The following is a 25,421-nucleotide window of genomic DNA, read 5'->3' on the forward strand; positions in this document are numbered from 1 at the left end:
ATGAGTTATTTGCCAGAGACTTGATAATATTGAGAGGGAAAAGTCAAACATTCTTGCCTAGTGAAAGCATGAAAGGAAAGTCTGACTCTTACACTTACCTTCAAGGTAAAATTAATTATTAATTGGCAAATCCTGGACATGGAATGATTGCTATCAATATTTTAATACTTTCAGTGCTAATTTCATTCCCACCATCTCCGTTTGTCTACTTTAAAAGCAAGAAAGATCTGTTTACTTTCAGTAAGGCTTGGTATAATGATCCCCTGAAGAAGGTTTCTAATATCTTGAAATGCTTTGAATCTTCCTCTTCTTTAATTTCTAATATTAAGCAAACTAAAAAAAAAAAAAAAAGAAGAAGAAGATGATTCACATTTCATTCCCACAAATGAACAAGTCTACCATTCTTAGCTGGCTTATGAAAGGTTAGATTGCTAACTTCTGAACAACATTAATTTTTTAATTCCCACCCACCAGTGCACTGATTCATGCTGCCTTCAGAGGTGTGTGTTCTCATACAAGTTTGAAGGGGATGTGTGCAACTTGAACTTTGTGAAAATGGGTGAATTTATCAGTGAACCGAATTCAACCTAACTCATCTCTAGAGTCACATTTGAAGAAAAACCTCGCTAAAATGCATCTCGTTTCAGGTTTTAGCAAAACGGTTTGATAGAAATTTTGAAGATTGGAGACTGAGATATATCACAAATAGGGTGTGGACAAGTAAGAACTAACAACTCTCCACTCAGGGTCCTGTGGCCCAGAGGTGGCAGGGAGAGGCTGATGAAAAGCAGCTTTGGGTTATAGAGATACCCCCAAGAAAATCTCAGATTCAAAGGCGACTTCCAGTTTGCCTCAGGGATGAAGTGTCGACCCTTCACTGTTGGTACTAAGGCTGCAGGGTAGACAAGGGGAGAGTCACCAGAGGTGTGGCGTTGCCCAGGGCATTCAAAGGCTAGAAGGGATGTTCTGGGAGCAGTTTTCACTAGGTAAGATCACACTAGATTTTTTTAAAGCTAAAAGGCTGCCTACCGCTGTATGGATCCAGGTGAGAATGTGTGGGACAATGCCCTGTGCTCACCTTGACGCCAGCCCCAGCTTTGCCCTCACCTTCTATTTTAATAGTATATACCTGTTAATTCTATGTACCCTCCTCATCTCCAACCTGTGACCAATTTCCGTCACTCCTTGGTCTCTGCAGGGGGTTGGTTCCTGGGCCCACCTGCCTGCCACAGAGATACCAAAATCTGCAGATGCTGAAGTCCTTCATAGAAAATGATGAAGTTTTTCTCATAGCCTGTGCACATTCGGCTTTATAGTGTAAATCACTGCTGGATTATGTATAATACCTAATAAGTAGTTAGGCTGTATTGTTTAGAGAATAGAGGCAAAAAAACAAGTCTGTGTGTTCAGTAGTAATGCATTAATTTTTCAGGTATTGTTGGTAGGGGTTGAGGATGTAGCTCAGAGGTAGAGCACTCGCCAAGGATGTGCATGACCATGGGCTCGGTACCCAGGTTTGCCAAAAATGAAAATAAAAAATACGGTATTTTCAGTTTATGGTTGCTTTGATCTACAGACGCACAAGAACACACACAGAAGGACTACTGCACTGTTGGCCTGTAGACAGTGTTGTCTCCTCCCAGACAGCACTCCTGCACCCTGTGGGCCACCACAACAGCAGGCACCCATCAGGTAGGTGACAGATGTCCTGGCTGGCCACTGGCAGGCACCTTGGCCATCACACTGAGCTTACTTTCTTCTCACTCTTGGTACCTGAACAATCACCAGTTGCTACCATCTTCTTTGTTGATATCAGATCTGTCTCTTCTCTGTGCCCACTGGCTCACTAGCCTGGTTCAGCCTGGCCACCATCTCTCTTGCCCCTGAGCAGCCTCTTAACTCACTTCCTCTACCAGCCCACACCCTTCCAATCCATTTCTGAACTGCAGGTACAGTGGTGTTGCTCAAATCTCCCTGCCATGGAACACAGTCTCCTACTTCCCAGTCTCCCACTGCCCTCAGGCCAAGCTTTCTCTGGTACATTTTGGATGGACTCCTGACTTTCTTCTCTGGCCTTATCTCTTACACTTCTGAAAAACAGAACAACTCCTATATCCCTAAATATAGAGAGGCCTCCATTTTTTTCTCAGCTTGAAGGTTATGCTCAGTCTGACCTCACCTTACAACACTAAACTCTTTTCCCAGATGTAACACGATAGGCAAATCCACAGCTCATTCTATTTTGTTCATGCCCTTACCTGGTTCAAAGTACTCTGATATTTCCCATCTCATTGGAGCTAACATTTGTAAAGACAAGAATTTTCATAATTCATCCACAGAAACTCATTCATATTTATTGAGCATCTTTGCTTTTGTCATGATTCTGAACACATACGCCATCCTCATATGAGTTATTCTCCCCATTTCACAGATGAGGAAACCGACACAGAATGATTAAGATGACTCAACTAGTAAGTGGAGGAACTACAATTCCAACCTAGACTACAGCCTTACAGACTTAACTGTTAAACTGTTACAGACTGGTATTCCAGAGATGATCAGCGAGAACTATGTTCACGTTTGTGATGGAAAATATGTGACAACTGACATTAATAAAAATCTTTCCATGCTGATGCTAAAGGTAGTAATGATGACCAGAGTGTCTAATCTTCAAGTCTGTGCAATCGCAACCTCTGTAATTCAAGCATTACATCTTCTTAGCTTAGTGCTTAACTCCCCAGGGACAATTTTCCATATTATATTAACATTTTAGGTCTACTTTGAGAAACAATAAAGTAGAAATATCACGCTACAGAATTATTCTCCTGCCAAAACTAAAACTACATAATTAATGTTACAGAAAAATGTGGGTTCCCGATGCTTTGAAAATCTAAACTGTATGTCATTTTGCCATTTACAGTTTATTAGCAAAATTAGATGCAGCTTTTTTATATTAACTGCTGTACATTTTTCTGATGTTAAATCAATACAGTTTCCATTTTTCATGTAACAGAAATTTAGAAAATTAAATACATCAGACAAGTGGTCATAATGCAACCATAAAATGAAATCTGAAAGATTAAAATAATGGCCATTATTTATCAGGCATATTTGCATCACCAAATAGTAAAAGTTCTAATTGCTTGCCTTAGGTTCCTATAAGTATAAAAATAAAATATGGTTTAACAGATTGGCCTTTCCCTCTTCCACCAAAAAAAAAAAAAATTCCTGGGTATGGAATATGACATCAATAAATGCTTCATTGATTGATGCCTGTAATAAGCTTATTTAGTCACTAGAATATCTGAAGTATTTTAAGCAGTGTGGAGAAAAGGTAGAAACTACTCTTGTCTGATTCTAGTGAACAATATTTTAAACTTTTGAGAGTTAGTGGGAAATTAAATCATTTTAGAAATTAACAGAGAAGAGCTGTAGTAGTGCAGAGTGTTACACCATCAGGGTATATTTCTATGCCAGGTTATTCACTCATTCACATTCACTTATTGAGCACATACTATATACTGGGCATGGCATTAATTTCTTGACAAACGTCAGTGATCCGACAGACTTTGTAAGAGTGTGGGTCCCAGTGGGAGATCACACCATTACACAATGGGAATCTCACCATGGCAGGTCACCAACAGGAGGGCAAACTGTGAAGTCACTGGGACAGATCTTCCTATGTTCCCTTTCTGTACTCCCGAATGCTACCCTAAGCATACTCTCCTCCTACCCCTACTCAGGCCTGAACACTTATTCCACTTCTTGGTATCTTCAGTTTTCTTCTGGGAAGACCCAGTGAGCTGATTTAGTTTGATCACAAATCACTGAAAGGTACTTTCATTTTTTCTTTCCCTAATGATTTTGCTAAGAGGAATGACTCACTGAAAAAATTTAGTCAATAGCAGCAGATGTTGTGGAGAAAGGAGGGCTAGGGTTATTTGGGTTTTTTACAGTGAAAGCTGCTTCTGGGTCCCAAGGCACTCTACTTAGGGATTTTTAATGCCTCTGGCTATACGTAGGTTGATCTTGAATAGCATCATCTGTAGGAATATATAGTAGCCCAGAATGTTTAACAAAACAAATTATGCAAAAGGTGACAATAAAGAGTGAAATTCCTAATGAGTAAAAGGACTGGAAATTTGTAAAGAGCAGACCAATATCACCAATCTCAGAACAAGCACAGGGTGTTTCTGTTCATTTGAAAATCACCCAAACGTGTAGCTGATTTTTCTTGGTCCAAAATGTCCCAGGAATCCATTTCAGCTTACATTAAACTCTTTTAGTCCCAAAGATTTTAAAACCAGTAAGAGAATGCTCTGAAAGCTTTCTCCAGCATGGATCTTTCTTCTGCTGCTGAAAAATAAATGTACAAGTCTGACATCTTGCCATGTTGGTAACAGTATTAAATCTTCAGGTTGTTCTGGGTGACATGAAGTCATGGAATGGGGACGCAATGTATTAAGTTTGAAATTTATCAGCCATTAAGAGAAAAGTTCCTTTATCCTCCTCTCCTGATTTCCATGACTGCTTCCAACCTTGTCAACTACCCTGAAAGCACTGCTCATGTGTCCAGAATTTTATTTTTCCCACAATAAACCAAGTTAGGGCAAAGTCACACACTGAGCACAGGATCACCAGTGGATGCGTTAGCCATACTCACTTTTGCTAGATTCAGTACTCCCCTCTTAAAAATAAGTTCCAGAGAAGTGCATTATTTCACAAAGATAGTTTTCCTCCTCCTTACAAATGTTTGTTGATCTGAATAAACTTGTGCTTTGTTAATAAATTAAGCCCAAAATACTTTTCAAATTCAACCACAATGAAACATTTCATCCCGACTGCATTATTTGCCATTTCTCTGCCTCTTCAGAATTTCTGAGAACTACCCCCTGTGTGCAACAAAGTGACAGGAGAAAAATCTGTTCCCAAGCTACTTTTAGACAAGTAAATACTTGGAAATTCACTCTGTAGCTAAGAAGCATATCATTACCGTCTTTCCAAAGACATGCTGTAAACAACCTGCACTGAACAGAGTAGATAAAGGCTTTTTTTAGAAAAGAGGCCAGTCCCACTTTCAGTTGCAGGGAAAGCTCTACCATGGAAAAGAGCATCCTGTATTTTACCCTCAACTATCTTAGTGAGGAAACTCATCATTCTGTATTTAAATCGTTCCCTCAATTGCCTATATGTCCTACTACAATGGCAGGCACTGACCTCAGAGCAGGGAGCAAGTCTTGGCCATTACTGTGATAGGAGACACTCAGTATCAACATTTGTTCCATAAATATATACTACACAGAGGTGACAGAGAAGATAGAATCAAGTAAGATTTAAAGAAATTATAGAAACCATGCCCTGTGTCCCCTTTTCAGGCAAGGTGGAGCAGGGGTTGCAATCTCATATTGACTCTTGGCAGGCTAAGCCCTATTGGTAGACATGGTCTTGCTATAAAGTACAGGAAGTTGGTCTTTGGCTAGCTCAAGGCCTTGGAGTAGGAATGTGTAGGAAAGGAAGTCTGAAGGTTCAAAATTTAAATTCTCAAATTATTTAGAGATCAACGGTATTGCCTAATGGATGAGTTTTGTAATTCCCAAAAGCCACCTGGCCTTTTGGCTACCATATAATGAAGCAAGCCTTCATCTAACACTTGGGGTTGTTATTACCACAGCATCTTCTTCCTTTAGAACTGGTACTCAAGAACTGAGTTCACCTGTTATGTTATGGTTTGGATGTGAGGTGTCCCCAAAAATCTCACAGGTGAGACAATACAAGAAGGTTCAGAGGAGAAATGATTGGGTTGTGAGAATCTTAATTCAATCAATCATTTAATCCCCTGATAGGGGTAACTGAGTGGTAACTGAAGTGGTAGGATGTGGCTGGAGGAGATTGGAATTGAGGTGTGGCTTTGGGGGATGTATTTTTTATTTGGTGAGTGAAGTCTCTGTCCCTCTCTGCTTCCTGATGATGTGAGCTGCTTCCCTCTGCCACACTCTTCCACCATGATGTTCTGCCTCACCTCAAGTCCCAAGGAAAGGAACCCACCTCCTATGGACTAGGAACTCTGAAACCATGAGCCTTCAAATACACTTTTCCTCCTTTCAAATTGTCCTAGTCAGATCTTTTAATCACAGGAGGAAAATAGCTGACTAAGACACATTACGCTTGGGTAGGGAAGGGTTTAGAACAATTTCACACAGGATGAAGGGGAAGAAGAAGTCCCTAGAAGGAGGAAAAGCCGTGAAGGAGGGGGAAGAGAAGGGAAAGCAAGGAGGAAAGGCCTCACAGTTGTTTGGAGTGACCTCAGCCACCACTAGAGCTCCTTCAGTATTCTCCACTTGCTAACAGTGGGGTTGGCCATATTTTGCCAAAATGAGACAACTTCAGTAACAGGCCAAACTCTGAGTTTCATAGAGAGAAGAAGAGGGTAGTAGGATTCAAATTAAAGCATATAAATTGATTTTTAGAATATAATCAAAGATCCAATCCTGAAGAGCAGAGGATAGTCTGGAAAAAGGAAAGGGTGGCATGGTGATAGTGGGGAGAGAAGCTGGTGATGGTGACAGTAAGGACTGAGCTTACCATGGCCAGGTAAGATCATTTGATTCTCACAACTACCCCAGATAGTAGGTTCTGTTAGTATTAAGTTCCATTTGACAGACAATGAACAGCGACATCAATTCAATGTACCAACTTCTACAGTCAGCCGGAGGCAGGGCCAACTGTAACCTGGGAAGTCAGGCTGCAACGCCCGCACCCACTGTGTTAGCTTCCTGTTGTCTCATTAACAGATTGCCACAACACTGGTGAACTAAAACAAGAGAAATGTACTCTCATACTTCTGTAGGCCAACAGCCTGAAACCAGCATCACTGAGACAAAAATCAAGGTATTAGTAATGCTGTGCCCTCTCCAGAGTCTCTAGGGGACATTTTGTTACTTTTCTTTTCTGGCAACTTCTGGTGGCCGCCAGCACTTCTGGGTTTGGGCTTCTATCACTCTGACCTTCAAAGCCAACAACTCGACATCTCTGCTCAGTTTCACATGCGTGTGAAATCTCCCTGTGAGTCTCTCTCACAAGGACATTTGTGACTGTACCTATGGCTCACCCAGATCATCCCAGATAATCCCTTCTTTCCAAAATTCTTCATGACATCTGCAGAGATCTTTTCCCAAATAAGGTAATATTTGTAAGTTTCAAGATCAGAGGATCATTTCTGGGGGAGAGGGCATTTTCTCAGTCTACCATAAATGTGCTACTCTGCTGTGACAGCTGTCAGTGGCTTAGATGAACTTTCTTAAAGGGTGCGTCTGTTGTGTATTCATTGTAGTTAAGACCTTCACTGTGATAACTAAGAAAGCAAACATGAAGGTGGAGATCATTCAAAAATTATAAAAACATTCTAAAGACTAAATACTATAATTTAACACTCTTATTTTTTCTTTTTAAATCTTTTTAATTGTGTATGGATACAATGCCTTTATTTATTTATACATGGTGCTGAGAATTGAACGCAGTGCCTCACACATGCTAGGCAAGTGCTCCACCACTGAGCCACAACCCCAGGCCAATTTAACACTTTTGTTTGGATAATTTAACACTCTTTTGTCATTCCGGACCTAGAATATGGATGAGGATCTTCTGAAAACCTTCACTTAGATCCATCCTTAGGCCCTGAGATTCAATCAATGACTGCCTGTATGTCAGTCAGCTTTCTACCACAGTGATGAAATATCTGAGAAAACCAACTTAATAGAAGAAAGATTTACTTTGGTTCACAGTTTCAGAGATTTCAGTTCCTCCGTCAGTTGACTCCATTGCTTTGGACCTGAGGCAAGGCGGAACATCACAGCAGAAAGGCAGGACAGAGGAGAGGTGCTCTCCTCACGGCAGCTGAGAAGCAGAGTACAAAAGGGGCCAGGGAAAATACAGAGTCCTGTAGGGCATACCCCCAAGGACCTATTTCCTCCAACTCAGCCCCAGTTCCTAAAATTTCCACCGCTTCTCAGTAATTCCATCAAGCTCTGAATCCTTCCGTGGATGAATACACTGATGAAGTTAGAGTCTTGTGATCCACTCAACCCCAGAAGTCCCACCTTTCAACACTGCTCCATTTGGGATGAAGTTTTCAAATACATGAGCCTTTGGGAGACAGTCCTGACCCAAAACGCAACAGCCAGCATATCGTACCTCGAGAGCAACTACATTCCCAAAGTCTCGGGGCTGGAAATTCTTCCGAAGTACCTGTGATGTATGGTGCAGTAATCCACCAAGCAGAACCACCTTCTCTCTACCTCTTCTACTTCACCGAGCCTTTTTCTTCAATAATCTTTTATTTCCAGTGAATGTAACTTTGTTCTTCCTCATTTTATTTTAAATTTTTACAAACTGCATTTCGATTCATTGTACACAAATGGGGTACAACTTTTCACTTCTATGGTTGCACATGATGTAGATTCACACCATTCGTGTAATCATACACGAATTGAACCCAGTGCCTCACACATGCTAGGGTAATGATGTTTGCCTCATTCCACTATCTTTCCTTCCTGGCCCCCTCCCCTCATTTCCCTCTACATAATCTAAAGTTCTTCCATTCTTCTCTTACCCCACCACACCTCCCCTGTTATGTATCGGCAACCACTTAGCAGAGAAAACATTTGACCTTTGTTTTTTTGGATTGGCTTATTTCACTTAGCATGATATTCTCCAACTCCATCCATTTATTTGCAAATGCCATCATTTTATTCTTCTTTATGGCTGAGTAATATTTCATTGTGTATATATACCACAGTTTCTTTAGTCTTCCTCATTTTTCTCATAGCCCTTTACATGTTTTCATCAAAAACCACTATCATCCTTGAGCTTAAACTTTTCTTCATATGAAAGGATGCTTAGTGAGGGAAATGCCAATCAAAATCATGATGAGGTGTCAATTCACATCCATCAGGAAAGTTAGTGTATTTTTTAAGAATAACAAGTGTTGAGGATGTGGGCACAATGGAATCCTTATAAACTATTGGCAAGATCAGTGCAGTTCTTATAGAAAACAGTATGAAGCCTCCTCAAAAAATTAAAAATGAAACTATCATATGATCTAGCAACTCCACTTTTGGGTATGTCTCTTAAAAAACGAAAGCAGGGTCTCAAATTCATATTAGTGCACATGTTTTTAGCAGCATTTTTCACAATCACAGAAGGATAGAAGCCAATGGCCATCAAGAATGAAAGGATAAATAAAATGCAATTTACATATACAATCAACTATTCTGGAGCCTTTAAAAGAAAGGAAATTCTGATATGCACTACAACACAAAAGAAGACATTAGGCCAAATATTTATGGCTCAGATGTAAAGTGTCCCTCAAAATCTCATGTGTGTTAAAGGCCAGGTCCCTAACACAGCACTCCTCAGAGGTGTGGTTCTTGGGAAATAATTGGATCTTGAGGGTGCTGATCTCATCAAAGGATTACTCTGTCAAGGCTGAGTCGACTACAGAGAGGTGGTAGAAACTCTAACAGGTAGGAAGGGAGTGGGTTCTTGGGGGTGTGCCCCTGGGGACCGTATCTTCTCTCAACCACTTTCCTTTCTCTTGCTCTCTGCTTCCCAGCTACCGTCAGTTGAGCTTCTGCCATACCTCTCTGCCTCAATGCAGGCTCAGCAATGGAGCCACCCAACCCCAGATTCACACCTCTGAAACATGAACCAAAATAAATCTTTCCTTCAGGTTGTCCATGTCAGGTTTTCTGGTCACGGTAATGAAAAGCTGACATATAAGCCAATGGCAGAAAAGTCAGTAACTGAATGATTCCACTTCCAGGACATGTCTAGACGTGTCAAATCCACTGAGACACAAAGCAGAATGGTGAGCACCAGGGGCCAGAAAGAAGGGGAGGTGGGAATTTGGTGTTGATTGGTTGCAGTTATCCAAGATAGAGTTCTACAGATTGGTTTCACGGTACCGTCAATGCAAATGACACTACTGAACTACACACTTAAAAATGGTTACTACAATGTATTCTGTTTTGTGTGTTTTACAACTTTTAAAAAACAGTGTAAATAAAACTTTATTCCATGCGAGAAGTTTTCCTACACCAATTCATTTATTTTTATGTAGATTTTTCTCTTTTCTGTAAGGAAAAGGATTGTATACTCTTTTGTTTTTGGCAAAAAGCCCTCAATAGAAAATTGAATTGTTACAAAGTCACGAAGTCAAAAATGGAAACATTTCTATACCTAAAAACAAGAGACTGAAAAGTAAAATTAGCCAGGAAAGAACAAGTCCTGGAGGAATGCTGATGTAACAAAAATTTAAGAATCAGAAACACTTTTCTTTCACTGTGATAGAGTTACACAAAAAAATCCTCAATAAACTTTCCTACACAGGAAGGTCCTTAACTTAGGTTTTCAAAGAAAAATGCTACTAGTTACTTAAAACAGTGGATCTCCAACTTTGTGCATCAGAATCACCAAGAGGGCTTGTTCCCACAGAGATCCATGTGTGGGACTCCTAGAGAGTCTCCTTCGGAAAGCTGGGGGTGAAGACAAAGAATCTGCATTTTATTCAGTTCCCTAGTGGTACCAATCCCACTGGGTCAGGGACCACAGCATGAGAACATCAGTTTGAATCTGTACTTTTTAGCAATAGTCATGCCAGTGAAGACAGCAAAACATAAACCTGGAAATGTGATTCCAGGTGGGACTCCTGCTCTTCCACCTATCTGCAAAGCCAAGGGAAGACACCTCCCACTGGGCTCTTCCCTCTACCTACATTCTTTCCTTTGGAAATGCTGGGAATTTAGGAAGCAGTGTAAAACATAGTTGGACCTCTGTATCCATGGGCTCCACATCTGTAGATTCAACCAAATGCCATCAACGATATCCTGAAAACATTTTCAATTCTTAAAAAAAAAAATTATCTGTTCTGAACATGGACAGATCTTTTTTGTCATAAAACAATAGGATATAATAACTATGTGCATAGCATTTATACTGTATTAGGTATTGTAAGCCATCTAGAGATGACAAAGTACACAGGAGGAGGTTATATGCAAATACTGCACCATCATGTGCAAGGAACTTGTGTATCCTCAGATTCTATTATCTGTGGGGTTGGCGGAGTGGAAGGAGCCTTCCTGCAAACAATCCCAAGCAGATAATGAGGGACACCTGGGTTTAACACTTTAAGTTCCAAGTAAATCTGATACTGTTTAAGTAGTCTAATCTGTCCTTCACTTTTAAAGGCATTCAAAACAGTACTGTAGGCGATCCAAGATGGCAGACTAGAGGGTGACTACATCTCCAGTCACTCCAGAACCCAGGATTCAAGAAGGGGAGGCATTGACTCAGACTAAAATAGAGCCACGGGGTGAGTCTCCCCCACCCGGTGAAGCTCGGCCTGGGTGGCAGGCCAGGATAGGGCACCTTATCAGAGTAGGGCAGGGCAGCTAGAGTCTTCCCCAGGCAGCCCTGCACACTCCGGCGGTGGGCTCCTCCCACACGGCCAGCTTCTCGGAGCAGTGAGAGCCTTTCCTCGCAGAGCCAGCTCCAAGCCCTGGAACCAGTAGGGGGCTAGGGTCAGCTTTCTTCGGAAGCACTGCATTATCAAGTTACTCCAAGACTTCAGGCTACTGAAGGCTGGGAGGTGATACAATGGAAATCTACAGGGACACTATAAGCCAATAGAGGAAATCTGCAATATCACAGAGTTCCACTGACATCTGACCAATATGAGAAAACAAGGGAAGAAAATGTCCCAAACAAACCTAGATACTATATCAATAAAACCCAATGACAGCACAGCAGAAGAAATGTCCGAAAGGGAGTTCAGAATGTACATAATTAAAACAATCAGGGAAGCAAATGAGGAGATGAAAGAGCAAATGCAGGCATTAAATGATCACACCAACCAACAGTTAAAAGAGCAAATACGGGAAGCAAGATATCATTTCAATAAAGAGTTAGAGATACTGAAAGAAAAAAAAAAAACCAGAAATCCTTGAAATGAAGGAAACAATAAACCAAGTTAAAAACTCCATAGAAAGCATAATCAATAGGATAGAACACCTGGAAGACAGAACCTCAGACATTGAAGACAAAATATTTAATCCTGAAAACAAAGTAGACCAAACAGAGAAGATGGTAAGAAATCATGAACAGAATCTACAAGAACTATGGGATATCATGAAAAGACCAAATTTAAGAATTATTGGGATTGAGGAAGGCTTAGAGAAACAAACCAAAGGAATGAACAATCTATTCAATGAAATAATATCAGAAAATTTCCCAAATCTGAAGAATGAAATGCAAAACCCAGTACAAGAGGCTTATAGGACTCCAAATATACAAAATTACAACAGACCCACACCAAGGCATATTATTATGAAAATACCTAACATACAAAATAAAGACAGAATTTTAAAGGCCGTGAGAGAAAAGAATCAAATTACATTCGGGGGAAACCAATAAGGATATCAGCAGATTTTTCAATCCAGACCCTAAAAGCTAGAAGGGCCTGGAACAACATTTACCAAGCCCTGAAAGAAAACGGATGCCAACCAAGAATCTTATACCCAGAAAAACTTACTTTCAGATTTGACGACGAAATAAGATCTTTCCATGATAAACAAAAGCTAAAGGAATTTACAAAAAGAAAGCCGGCATTACAGAACATTCTCAGCAAAATATTCCATGAGGAAGGGATGAAAAACAGCGATGCAAATCAGCAACGGGAGGAACTAGCCTAAAGGAATAGCCAAATGAAGGAGAAACCAAATCGTCAAAAAAACAAAAATGAGTCAAATGACTGGGAATACAAATCATATCACAATAATAACCCTGAATGTTAATGGCCTGAACTCATCAATCAAAAGACATAAACTGGCAGATTGGATTAAAAAGAAAAATCCAACAATATGCTGCCTGCAAGAGACTCATCTCATAGAAAAAGACACCCACAGACTAAAGGTGAAAGGATGGGAAAAAACATACCATGCACACGGACACAGCAAAAAAGCTGGAGTATCCATCCTCATTTCACATAATGTGGACTTCAAGCCAAAACTAGTCAGAAGGGATAAAGAAGGACATTACATACTGCTTAAGGGAAGCATAAATCAGCAAGACATAACAATCATAAATATCTATGCCCCGAACATTGGCTCATCCCTGTACGTCAAACAAATCCTTCTCAATTCCAGAAATCAAATAGACCACAACACAATAATACTAGGGGATTTTAACACACCTCTCTCACCGCTGGATAGATCGTCCAAACAAAAATTGAATAAAGAAACCATAGATCTCAATAACACAATCAACAATTTAGACTTAACGGACATTTATAGAATATACCATCCAAAGAACGAATACACTTTCTTCTCAGCAGCATATGGATCCTTCTCTAAAATAGACCACGTTTTATGCCACAAAGCTACTATTAGCAAATACAAGAAGATAGAGATACTACCTTGTACTCTATCAGATCATAATGGATTGAAATTAGAAATAAATGACAGAATAAAAAACGAAATTTCTTCAATACTTGGAGATTAAATAATACAAATAATAATTTAAATAATTAAATTATTATATGATGAATGGATAACAGAAGACATCAGGAGGGAAATAAAAAAATTCTTAGAAGTAAACGAGAACAAAGACACATCATATCAAAACCTCTGGGACACTGTGAAAGCAGTATTTAGAGGAAGATTTATTTCATGGGGCGCATTCAACAAAAGAAGTAGAAATCAACAAATAAACGACGTAACACTACAGCTCAAAGCCCTAGAAAAAGAAGAGCAGACTAACACCAAAAGTAGTAGAAGACAGGAAATAGTTAAAATCAGAGCGGAAATCAACGAAATTGAAACAAAAGAAACAATCGGAAAAATTAACAAAATAAATGGTTCTTTGAAAAAATAAACAAAATTGATAAACCCTTAGCCACACTAACAAAGAGAAAGAGGGAGAAAACTCAAATTACTAAAATTCGGAATGAACAAGGAAATATCAGAACAGACACAAGTGAAATACAAAACATAATTAGAAGCTATTTTGAAAATCTATACTCCAACAAAACATAAAACCTCGAAGACATCAACAGAAAACCTTAGAGACATATGAATTACCTAAACTGAACGAGGAGGACATACACAACTTAAATAAATCAATTTCAAGCAATGAAATAGAAGAGGTCATCAAAAGTCTACCAACAAAGAAAAGTCCAGGACCAGATGGGTTCTCAGCCGAGTTCTACAAAACCTTTAAAGAAGAGCTCATTCCAATACTCCTCAAAGTATTCCATGAAATAGAAGAGGGAGGAACTCTCCCAAACTCATTCTATGAAGCCAATATCACCCTGATACCTAAACCAGACAGAGACACATCGAGGAAAGAAAATTTCAGACCAATATCCTTAATGAACATCGACGCAAAAATTCTCAACAAAATTTTAGCAAATCACATACAAAAATATATTAAAAAGATAGTGCACCATGATCAAGTGGGTTTTATCCCAGGGATGCAAGGTTGGTTCAACATCCGGAAATCAAAAAATGTCATTCACCATATCAACAGACTTAAAGTTAAGAATCACATGATTATTTCAATAGATGCAGAAAAAGCATTCGATAAAATACAGCACCCCTTCATGCTCAAAACACTAGAGAAAACTGGGGTAGTGGGAACATTCCTTAACATTGTAAAGGCCATCTACGCTAAGCCCATGGCCAATATCATTCTAAATGGTGAAAAACTGAAAGCATTCCCCCTAAAAACTGGAACAAGGCAGGGATGCCCTCTTTCACCACTTCTATTCTTCAACATCGTTCTTGAGACTCTAGCCAGAGCAATTAGACAAACCAAAGAAATTAAAGGGATACGAATTGGAAAAGAAGAATTCAAACTATCCCTGTTCACTGATGACATGATTATATATTTAGAGGAACCTAGAAATTCCACCAGAAAACTCTTAGGACTCATAAGTGAATTCAGTAAAGTAGCAGGTTACAAGATAAATGCTCATAAATCCAATGCATTTTTATACTTAAGTGATCAATCTTCAGAAGGAGAAATTAGGAAAACTACCCCATTCACAATAGCATCGAAAAAAATAAAATACTTGGGAATCAATCTCACAAAAGAGGTGAAAGACCTCTACAATGAGAACTACAGAACACTAAAGAAAGAAATTAAAGAAAACCTTAGAAGATGGAAAGATCTCCCATGTTCTTGGATAGGCAGAATTAATATTGTCAAAATGGCCATACTACCAAAAGTGCTATATAGATTCAATGCAATTCCAATTAAAATCCCAATGATGTACCTTACAGAAATAGAGCAAGCAATTATGAAATTCATCTGGAAGAATAAAAAACCCAGAATAGCTAAAGCAATCCTCAGTCAAAAGAGCGAAGCAGGGGGTATCGCAATACCAGATCTTCAACTCTACTACAAAGCAATAGTAACAAAAACGGCATGGTATTGGTACCAAAATAGAAAGGTAGATCAATGGTACAGAATAGAGGACATGGACACAAACCCAAATAAATACAATTTTTTCATACTAGACAAAGGTGCCAAAAATATGCAATGGAGAGAAGACAGCCTCTTCAACAAATCGTGCTGGGAAAACTGGAAAACCATATGCAACAGAATGATATTAAACCCCTATCTCTCACCCTGCACAAAACTCAACTCAAAATGGATCAAGGACTTCAGAATCAGACCAGAGACCCTGCATCTTATAGATGAAAAAGTAGGTCCAAGCCTTCAACTTGTTGGCTTAGGATCAGACTTCCTGAACAGGACTACCATAGCAGAAGAAATAAAAACAAGAATCAACAACTGTGATAGATTCAAACTAAAAAGCTTTCTCTCAGCAAAGGAAACTATCAGTAATGTGAAGAGAGAGCCTACAGAGTGGGAGAATATCTTTGCCACTCATACTTCAGATAGAGCACTAATCTCCAGAATCTATAAAGAACTCAAAAAACTACACCAAGAATACAAATAATCCAATCAACAAATGGGCTAAGGAAATGAACAGACACTTCACAGAAGATGTACAAGCAATCAACAGATATATGAAAAAATGTTCAACATCTCTAGTAATGAGAGAAATGCAAATCAAAACTACCCTAAGATTTCATCTCACCCCAATTAGAATGGCCATTATCAAGAACACAAGTAACAACAGGTGTTGGCGAGGATGTGGGGAAAAAGATACACTCATACATTGCTGGTGGGGTTGAAATTAGTGCAGCCACTCTGGAAAACAGTATGGAGATTCCTCAGAAAGCTTGGAATGGAACCACCATTTGACCCAGCTATCCCACTCCTTGGCCTATACCCAAAGGACTTAAAATCAGCATACTACAGAGATACAGCCACATCAATGTTCATTGCTGCTCAGTTCACCATAGCCAGATTGTGGAACCAATCTAGATGCCCTTCAGTTGATGAATGGATAAAGAAACTGTGGCATATACATACAATGGAATATTACTCTGCCATGAAGAATGATAAAATTATGGCATTTGCAGGCAAATGGATGAAATTGGAGAATATCATGCTAAGTGAGATAAGCCAATCGCAAAAAACTAAAGGACGAATGATCTCGCTGATAAGTGGATGAGGACATATAATGGGGGGTAGGAGGGGTTAGCGTTAGGGTTAGGGTTAGGTTTAGGGTTAGGGATAAGGAGGGTGGTAAGAATGGAGGAGGGAAGGACTGTATAGAGGGAAAAGAGGTGTGGAAGGGGTGGGGGGGAAGGAAAAAAAAATAATAGAATGAATCAAACAACATTGCCCTATGTAAATTTATGATTACACAAATGGTATGCCATGACTCCATGTACAAATAGAGAAACAATATGTATCCCATTTGTTTAAATAATTTAAAAAAAAGTACTGTAGGTAAATGTTTTTAAGTAATAGGAGATTGCAGACAAGAATAGCAGTACTTCTGCCAAATTAAACCAAACACTTGATATCCAACCTTTGGTGAGATGCTACTTTGATGGCTTTTAAGTCACAGATCAATGATTTAATAATCTTGCTCTTACAATTATATCTAAAATAATTCTGGTTGTGATATCAATAAAACCATGTAACTAATTCTGTATTTAATAATTAGGACAAAACTTTCATAGAGAAATTACTATATTTAGCAAGAGAAAATATACTCATTCATAAGTTGAGTAGTACAGGAAGTCACAAAAATTGGTGCACGAATTTTTATAGAATATATATAGTGCATAGAGACTACCATCTACTGAAATTTATGCAAGTATATCTGTACATACACAGTGTGATTTAATAGTACTAAACAAAGCAGTGAAATCCCAGTTCCTATTATCTTAGCTAAAAATCAAAAGAGAGTAGTTTATGATTACATTAACCCTTGAGATGGTCCCTTAGTCACCATTTCCTTGTGATTTATTGGAAAGAATACATATATATACATATACAAGTGTGAATATATAACACGTGTGTATATATATATATATATATATATATATATATATATATATATAACCACAGAATCAAAATAAAAATGTATGCCTTTCATTAAAATTGAAGCAATGAGTCTTGCTGAAACTGGTCATATTAATCTTTTAGTGGAAGATTCCAGTTTCAGGAAATCCCTTCCCTCCAAACAACTAAATCTGAAGTTTGTTTCTTAGAATGTTTCACACATATTAAAAACAAAGACTCATATCTCACTTTCCAAGGAGTCAGATACAATGAAATGATGTACAGGCAGCATCTCTCACTCCATCCAAGTACATAAAAGAGCAGGTACTATATTCATTCTTTAATACCATCGCCATAATGAGAGATTACTGAATTTTCACTAGTGAAAGCAGCATCACTTATTTCTATGTGATCTCCTGCATAGGGATAAAGAAGAATAAACTTCAACTGTTCTAAGAGTTCCACCTAAGAAACTGAATCACAGTGACAGAAATTCACTCATGAATTACCAACAAGAGCATGAAGTATTAAGACCGGATGGTCAACAGAGAGATTTTGATCTTTCAAGAGACTTAGTATGGCATTACAACACACACATATGTGCCTAAAAATAACTGTCACACATGTAATAATTGTTATGGTTTGGAAAGTAGTGTCCCCCAAAAGATTCCATATTAATGCAGAAATATTCATAAGTGAAATGATTTGTTATGGCACTTGGAACCTAATCAGTCCATCCTAGTTTGACTGGACTAACTGGGTGGTAACCATAGGTAGGTGGGGCATGGCTAGAGGAGGACATTCACAGGGGGTGTGATTAGAAGGATTCTTCTTTCATGCAACCCCTTTCCCTTTCTCTCTCTGCTCTTGGCCACCATGACTGACACAGTACTCCATCACATCATTCCACCACGATGTCCTGCATCACCTTGGGTCCAGAGCAATGGAGTCAGCCAACCATGGACTGAATCTCTGAAACCACAGACCAAACAAAGCTTTCTCCTCTTGTCAGGTATTTTGGTCACAGAAATGAATATCTAATACACACAATAATATACACAAATAGTTTTCCAACTAGTCATTTCACGTTAAACATTAAGTCAATTTTTACAGTCATACTAAAAATAGTTTTGTTTTTCAAGGTCAATTATGTTTTAGCCTTGGAAGTAAGAAATCAAGAAAAGCGAAGGATGAACAAATAGATCAAAGGAGCCTAATAGGAGGCTTAGAAATAGACTCCACATTTATGAAAGTGTGATTGATGACAGAGATGGCTCTGCAGACCAAGAGAGAAAGGATGGTGTCTTTAATAAAGGTGCTGTGTTAATTGTTTTTCTGTGGTGGGGGTGTGGAACCGAGTTTAGATTCCTACCTCATACTATACACAAAGATCAATCCCAGGAAGACTGAGAATGTTACCTTAAAAGGCACAGCTTTAATTTTTTTTAATGTCATAGGACACAAGAAAATAATTCTGCAGTTTCCACGTGGAGAAAATTAAAAACAAAATGTTAAAAGCTCAAACCAGAAAGTTAACGATTGATACAGAAGAATGAATTAAAATAAAGCACTCCTTTTATAACCTAAAGGAAATAAAAAGACAAGTGCTTAAATGAAAAAAGACATTGCACACTCATAACAAATAATTAATACCCAGAAAAATATAAGAAAATTCTACAAAATGATAAGAAGAAAAAAAGACATCTTACCAGAAAAAATGGGCAAAAGACATGAACAGGCATTTTTCAGATAAGGAAATCTAAATATCCAATATCCATACAGGATTCCCAACATCACTAGTAATCAAGGAAATAAAACTTTAAAACACAGTGAAATATACTTTCACCTTACTAGAGAGGCAAAAATTTAAGTCTGAAGGTTCCAAAGGTTGGCAAGGTATGGAACACTGAAAATTATCATGCTACAATGTAATTTGGTCCTATCACCCCAGAATATAATTGGCATTATCAAGCAAAGTTGAAAATGTGCATAACCTATAAGCCAGTAGTTCTCATGGTAGAACATATCTTAAAGATATGCAAAAAAAAAAAATTTGATCACAGGTGTGCAAGAGCATTTCTTGCAACAATTTTGAGAATAACAAAGTGAAAGCAACACAACCCTCCCTCGGCAGGTGACAGGATACATAAATTGGGCCACATTCATTCAATGAAATATTTAACAGTAAAAGAATGAAGTAGAGCTATATACGGCATCATGGATGCATCTTAGAGATAATATATTTCCATGGGGAAAACTGAAAGGTGCAGGAAAGCACCTGAAAGGAGGAAATATAAATTTTCAAGGTAAGCAAAATTAAAAGATACTTTTAGGGGGATACATACAGGACTCCTACATATAGTGTGGTTAATCTGTGTGTGCACCCACGTATACACACTGGGCACTGAACCCAGGGGTACTCCACCACTGAGTTACATGCCCAGCCCTTTTTAATTCAAGATAGCACATCTTGCCGAGTTGCCCAGGCCAGCCTCGATTTTGTGATCCTCCTGCTTCAGCCTGAGTCGCTGGGATTGCAGGTGTGTACCACCACACCCAGGATCCAAAGGAATTTTTTTAAACACACTCTGCTTTATTTAGATACACAGAGATTTAAAATCCAACATGTTTTTCATAAACCACATTTCCATATCCTTGAAATCAGAGATGACAAGGAAGCCTGGGTGCTCACAGGGTGAGCCTTTCCTGGCTGGGCATCTGGCAGCATGAGGGTCTGGCCTGTCTTTGTGCTGTCCTGATAAATACATACTTAATACAACAGGAGCTCCTCCTTTGTAGGCCAGGACTAAGGAAGTCCAAGGTCTGAAATACGGTTATACAGATGAGTGAGGGGGCCAGGATCCTTCATCCCACCCCAGAGTCTCATAAATCTCATGGATATTGAAATCAAGCTGTCAGTTTTAAGGCTGGTTACACAGAATGCCAATCTCATCTGCCACTGGGGGCTTAAGGGACTGAGAGGAAGGGAGAAATACCAGAATGGGGAACCAACAGTAGGGTGACCCACCGCATTCACTCCTCGCTCTCATTCCACCGTCCGATCCTTGCTTTGGCCCTGTAGTCAGGTGAAAGCTCACTGCGGTCCTCTGTTGTACGTACCACATCTAAAATCCTTTTCGTTCCTTTCTCCCACATTTTAAATGTGTATTTTCTTTGGAGGACATTAGAATCCCCCTTTAGTGCATTCACTATTTAATGGAATGACATTTCCACGATGCACGGGAGATACAGAAATGAATCAGTCAAGATTCCTGCCCTCAAGTCAGATTTACAGGTTTAGCAAAGTGATGGGCAAGAACCAGTAACCCAAGCATTGAATCTGGTATCCTAGAATCTATGTGGGGTGGTGGGTGAGTAAAGCCAATTCTGAAAGCCCGAAATAGAAGCCACCAATGTGGAATCTGTCTCTGACATGAGGGATTACTAAAAAACTTCCTGTACTTTCGCTGGGAGGGTTTCTGCCAAAATGTTGTCTACGTTATTTACTCCTCTGGATCCCAAGTGCAATAAAAATTAATTTGGCAGATTAAACTTGAGAGATCATCTTCTCTGTTGAACAAATGAATCTAATGAGATTAATAATGCTTCTTGGTGTTGGGTGCTGGACTGAAGACACAAAAACAAGTCATGGTCCTTCTGCCCTTAGAGAGTTCACGGTATTTTCAGACTAAGTATACTGTGCACTTGAGAAGGAACTGACTGATGGGAACCACATGGCCTGTAAGAGACAAAGGACAAAGTGCATGGTGTGGCTTTCGATTAGTTAAGGCAATGCCTGCTCATTATCAGCTAACTGTACATGGAAAGTACGTGCACACACACACACTCACGTGCCCATATACGAGTGCATGCATACACTCAGTTTTTAAACCTACGTGACATAGTAAAATATCTACCAGTTATTACCTGTATTTTGAACCTGTTTTCAAAGGATATGCTTCCAATGTGTTTCATGGAAAATAAATATTTAAATGGGAGGTCCCAAACAAGACATTTTGCACTTTATTTCTATTGTTCCAGAAGCAGCAGGGGGCAATCTAACGTAGGAAACCTGTCCTGGAAGTTTCGAGGGCTAAGGAAGGCTGGGTCCTGGAGAGAAAAGAAGCTGCGCTGGGCTGAATACAGAAAATGGCATCGAGGGCAAGAGGAAATCTACGTTGGAGAGAACAAATCTGGGGCGGTGAGATAACAGAAGGTGAAGGGTCCACTCTGGGATCAAATAAGATAAAACAAAATGAAATAAATATATAATAAAATTTAAAAAACACCTCATGCCAGCTACAAGAAATCTATGAAGGCATAGAGACGTACTTGGATTTTTGTTTTAACTTTGCCTGCAGGCACTTCTGAGCCCAAATAACTGCAGATCTGGGAATAACAGGTGTTTATTGATTTCCTTGTGATTTTTTTCTTTTTTATTTCTTCCCTCTTTCTTTTCCCCTGTGGTACTAGAACAGAAAGACATATGTATTCCATATGTAACACTTTAGAAAATGAAAGGCAAGAGAAACATTGAACAGATGTAGAGAGTAGGGACCCACTTTCCCCACTACAGCTTAATGTCAACAACCCAACTGCTTTCCTTGTATTAGCCTAAAAAGAGAAGCCACCAAAAGTTCCCCAGAAAAATATAAACTCATAAGAAACTTGAATGTTAGCATGGATATCTGTACTGATCAGAAAAAATAAATAAATAAAAATAAAAATAAAAACGACCTCAGTTTTCTTCCTTCCTCACTTCAATTCCTCTTTTTGAGAGACTTATGAGAAATACCATACAATCTTTAAAGGGCAACCCATAGTTTGGCTGTAATTACTTTTGAAGCTTAAAAGAGAAAGGAAAACTAACTGATCTCTGAAAATCTCCCTTCTTTTAAGGCTTTGTTAAGTTGAGCTATCAACTCACACATCAAGGTTGATTTAGTCTGAGATATAAAAAAAAAAAAGTTTAAAAGATAAGAATACACCTCTCTAGATGATGAATTATCTGCTATAATCTGTCTTTTTATTTCTCTGCAGGACATAGCCTTCCATCCATCAAACCAGGATGAGTTCCTCTTATGTTCAAGTATCTAATAATGTTTGGAGGATAGGACCATAGAGCAAAATAACATACACATTTTTTATCTCCCCACCTCCAAGTTTAAAAAAAGACTATAATCGCTATAGGCACTGGGTTTAATTTGAAGAAACCAAACATACTTAAACATTGGGGGGAAAAAAAAGAAAGAAAGAAATTGGAAGTTTGACTCTGCTGATGTTTTGCAAAAGATGAAGTTTGAAATAAAGCAGGCAAGGGGGAAAGTGGCAAGGGAGGGTATTTTCTGAACCCAGTTTGTGAGGCAAATGGAAAGCGGCATGAGGGAACTGGTCATAAAGCAAAGAGCCACGCGGGTGTGCAAAGATAAGCAGCCCACAGAAGAAAGGAGGGGGCGTCTATGAAGTCCACGGGAAGCCTGGGGCTTCCGAAGATGAAACAAACTTCTCTGGGGAAAAAAATTTGTTTAAATATTCCTACATATGTCAAATGGTGAACTTGAGCCGCAAGTAAGCTGCAGGGCAGACTAGGAGCAGGCTGTGCTAAACAGCAGCAAAAAAGTGCAGTGTCCTGCAAGGAGGGATCCATTGTTCTGGAATTACAGTTTCATAAGGATCCGGGTTTTTTTTTTGTTTTGTTTTTTGCTTTTTTTTTTCTTCTAAAGACTACAGCAGCTGCTGTCTGCAGATGTAGCTGAAAACACACACACGCACACACACACACACACACACAGAGCAGGAGGTACAGTTCCCGATAGCATGGCCACATTTTCTATAGCAATAATCTTCCATCCACAAAAGGAACAAGAGGGGGGAAAAAAATGAGGTTGACAGACAGATACAATCTCATTCAAGGAGAAAAACCAGGGTCATACAAGCAGATTACAAAAACATATGCAGGGATTCTTGCTTATTATTATTTTAAATATTGATAGAGCGTCTTTTGTATCTGCCAGTTGGCCATTTGGAACTGGTAGAAAATGCCAGCATATTAGGGGAACAAAAGTAAAGTCTACTTGTGTCACTGACTTTAACACACACACACACTCTCTCCCTCTTTCCTCCTAATCTGATTGCAGCTTCTTGAGCAATACAAAAAGACCTCTTTCACATTGTTCAGTCCCTCTCCGATTTCCTGTGTCGACCCACAAGTTGATTTGTTTCCCTGGGTCTCCTAAGTTACCCAAGTTACCTAATGCATGCCCAGTATGAAACATTTTTAAATGAGTTCGTCTTTATTGAATTATGATTTCCTGCAGACGCTGATAACGAAATTCAAATTGCTCCGGCAGACGAGGATTTTCAGAGTGCTGGGACGAAACTGAGTTTTTAAGAGAATCTCCAAGAGCCACCCACCAAGTGTGTGTGGTAACTGGGTACCGATTGATGAATACTTCAAATACTTAATTAGATTTGCCAAGGGAAGAAAAAAATCAATCGTTAGGAGTCAACACTCTGGGAGATATGGATGATAAAGAACTGTTATTGGCACACCAAGGGTGTAGTCCAAAGTAAAGCTTAACAAAACAAAGTTTTTAGACTTTCATCGCACTCTCTGCAGTAGGCACAATGCAATTAGCAACACATCAAAAGGAAGGGAAAGCAACTTTTGCTCCCCCCCATCCCGGATTTCTCTTTCTTCAAGAATTTCTTCAATCTGTTTAAAAGGATTTTTGCAAACAAGGAAGAAGCGAGTCAGCTTCTACCAGGGGTGGCAGCGCCTACGAACACCTGCAAACAGAATCTGCTCTGTTTTGTTAACCATTTATTTTGTCTTTACCGGTTTTCAAAGGGAAATGTGATAACCCCACTGTGCTTTAGACACACACCAGGATGTTTAATCTAATAAAGCCACTGCGGTGCAACGGATTAAAGCAACATGGCACATTCATAATTTGGGACCTGTGAAGGAATTTTTAACATTCAGGCACGGTGAGCTCCATCTTAAAAACGTTACTAATAGGATAAAAGCAGAGCATCTAAGTAACATCTGCTTTTTTAAGGGTATGCACATTGCTATGTTTATGGGAGGCCAGGGCAGAAATAGCCTTGGGACACTACTGGCTGCACCTCTGGGGACTGGGCTCCATTGTTTAAAAAAAAAAAAAAAAAAACTTGAAGTCCTGTAATTATCATCTGGCAGAAACACCTACGAATGGGAAGCAACCAGAAATGAAATGATGAAAGGGACTTTTGAGGGTCAATATTATGAGGGGTTTCCCTCAGAATTGAAAACTGTCGTCCAATAAAGGTAAAAGAATTTACTTACAAATTTTAAAATTAAGCCAATAGTTCCCAAATGTGTTTTGTACCAGACGTATCCCCTGGCTACAACGTGGATGTTATACCTCCCCCATCTGGCATCCATGTATTTTTTTGATGTGTTGGGATTTTTTTGTTGTTGTTGAGAAGGAAATAAAGTGACAGCTAACCCTCTTCTTTGTACCACCTGTTTCAGAAACGATCAGCTGCAGTGAGCTCATCTGCCTAATAGGGGACAGAGTCCAGGGATGGGCGACAGGCAAACAATGTCAGTTTTGCATTCAAGTATTCATGCATTTCAAATTTTATGGTACCCGTGTTTAAGAAGTAAGAAACAGTGAAATTAACTTTCATATTCATTTCTCCTAATATTTCTAAAGTATTTCAGCGCATCACATTAAAAAGTGTTCGTTAGGTATTTTGCATCCATTTTTGTGGAAGCCTTTGAAAGTCGGTGTGTTTGACCCTTGAAGCGTCTCTCACTTAGGACTAGTGACATTACAAGCACTCACTAGTGAACCCATTCATGGCTGGTGGCTACCACGCTGGTAACACAACTGCAGGCAGATGAAGAGGCGTTACAGAGAACCCAGAGAGACTGGCACAGAATCAAGTGCTAG

At 39.2% G+C, this 25,421-nt stretch overlaps 1 long non-coding RNA gene across 1 annotated transcript in view; it reads right to left on the bottom strand.

The window, feature by feature from the left end:
- The window catches only part of LOC306648109, a 253,596-nt gene that overhangs the window by 151,033 nt on the left and 77,142 nt on the right, over window positions 1-25,421 (bottom strand). The gene's annotated exons all lie outside the window — the stretch shown is intronic.

Source organism: Sciurus vulgaris (assembly GCF_902686455.1).
Source record: "Sciurus vulgaris genome assembly, chromosome: 17".
Taxonomy (NCBI): Eukaryota; Metazoa; Chordata; class Mammalia; order Rodentia; family Sciuridae; genus Sciurus; species Sciurus vulgaris.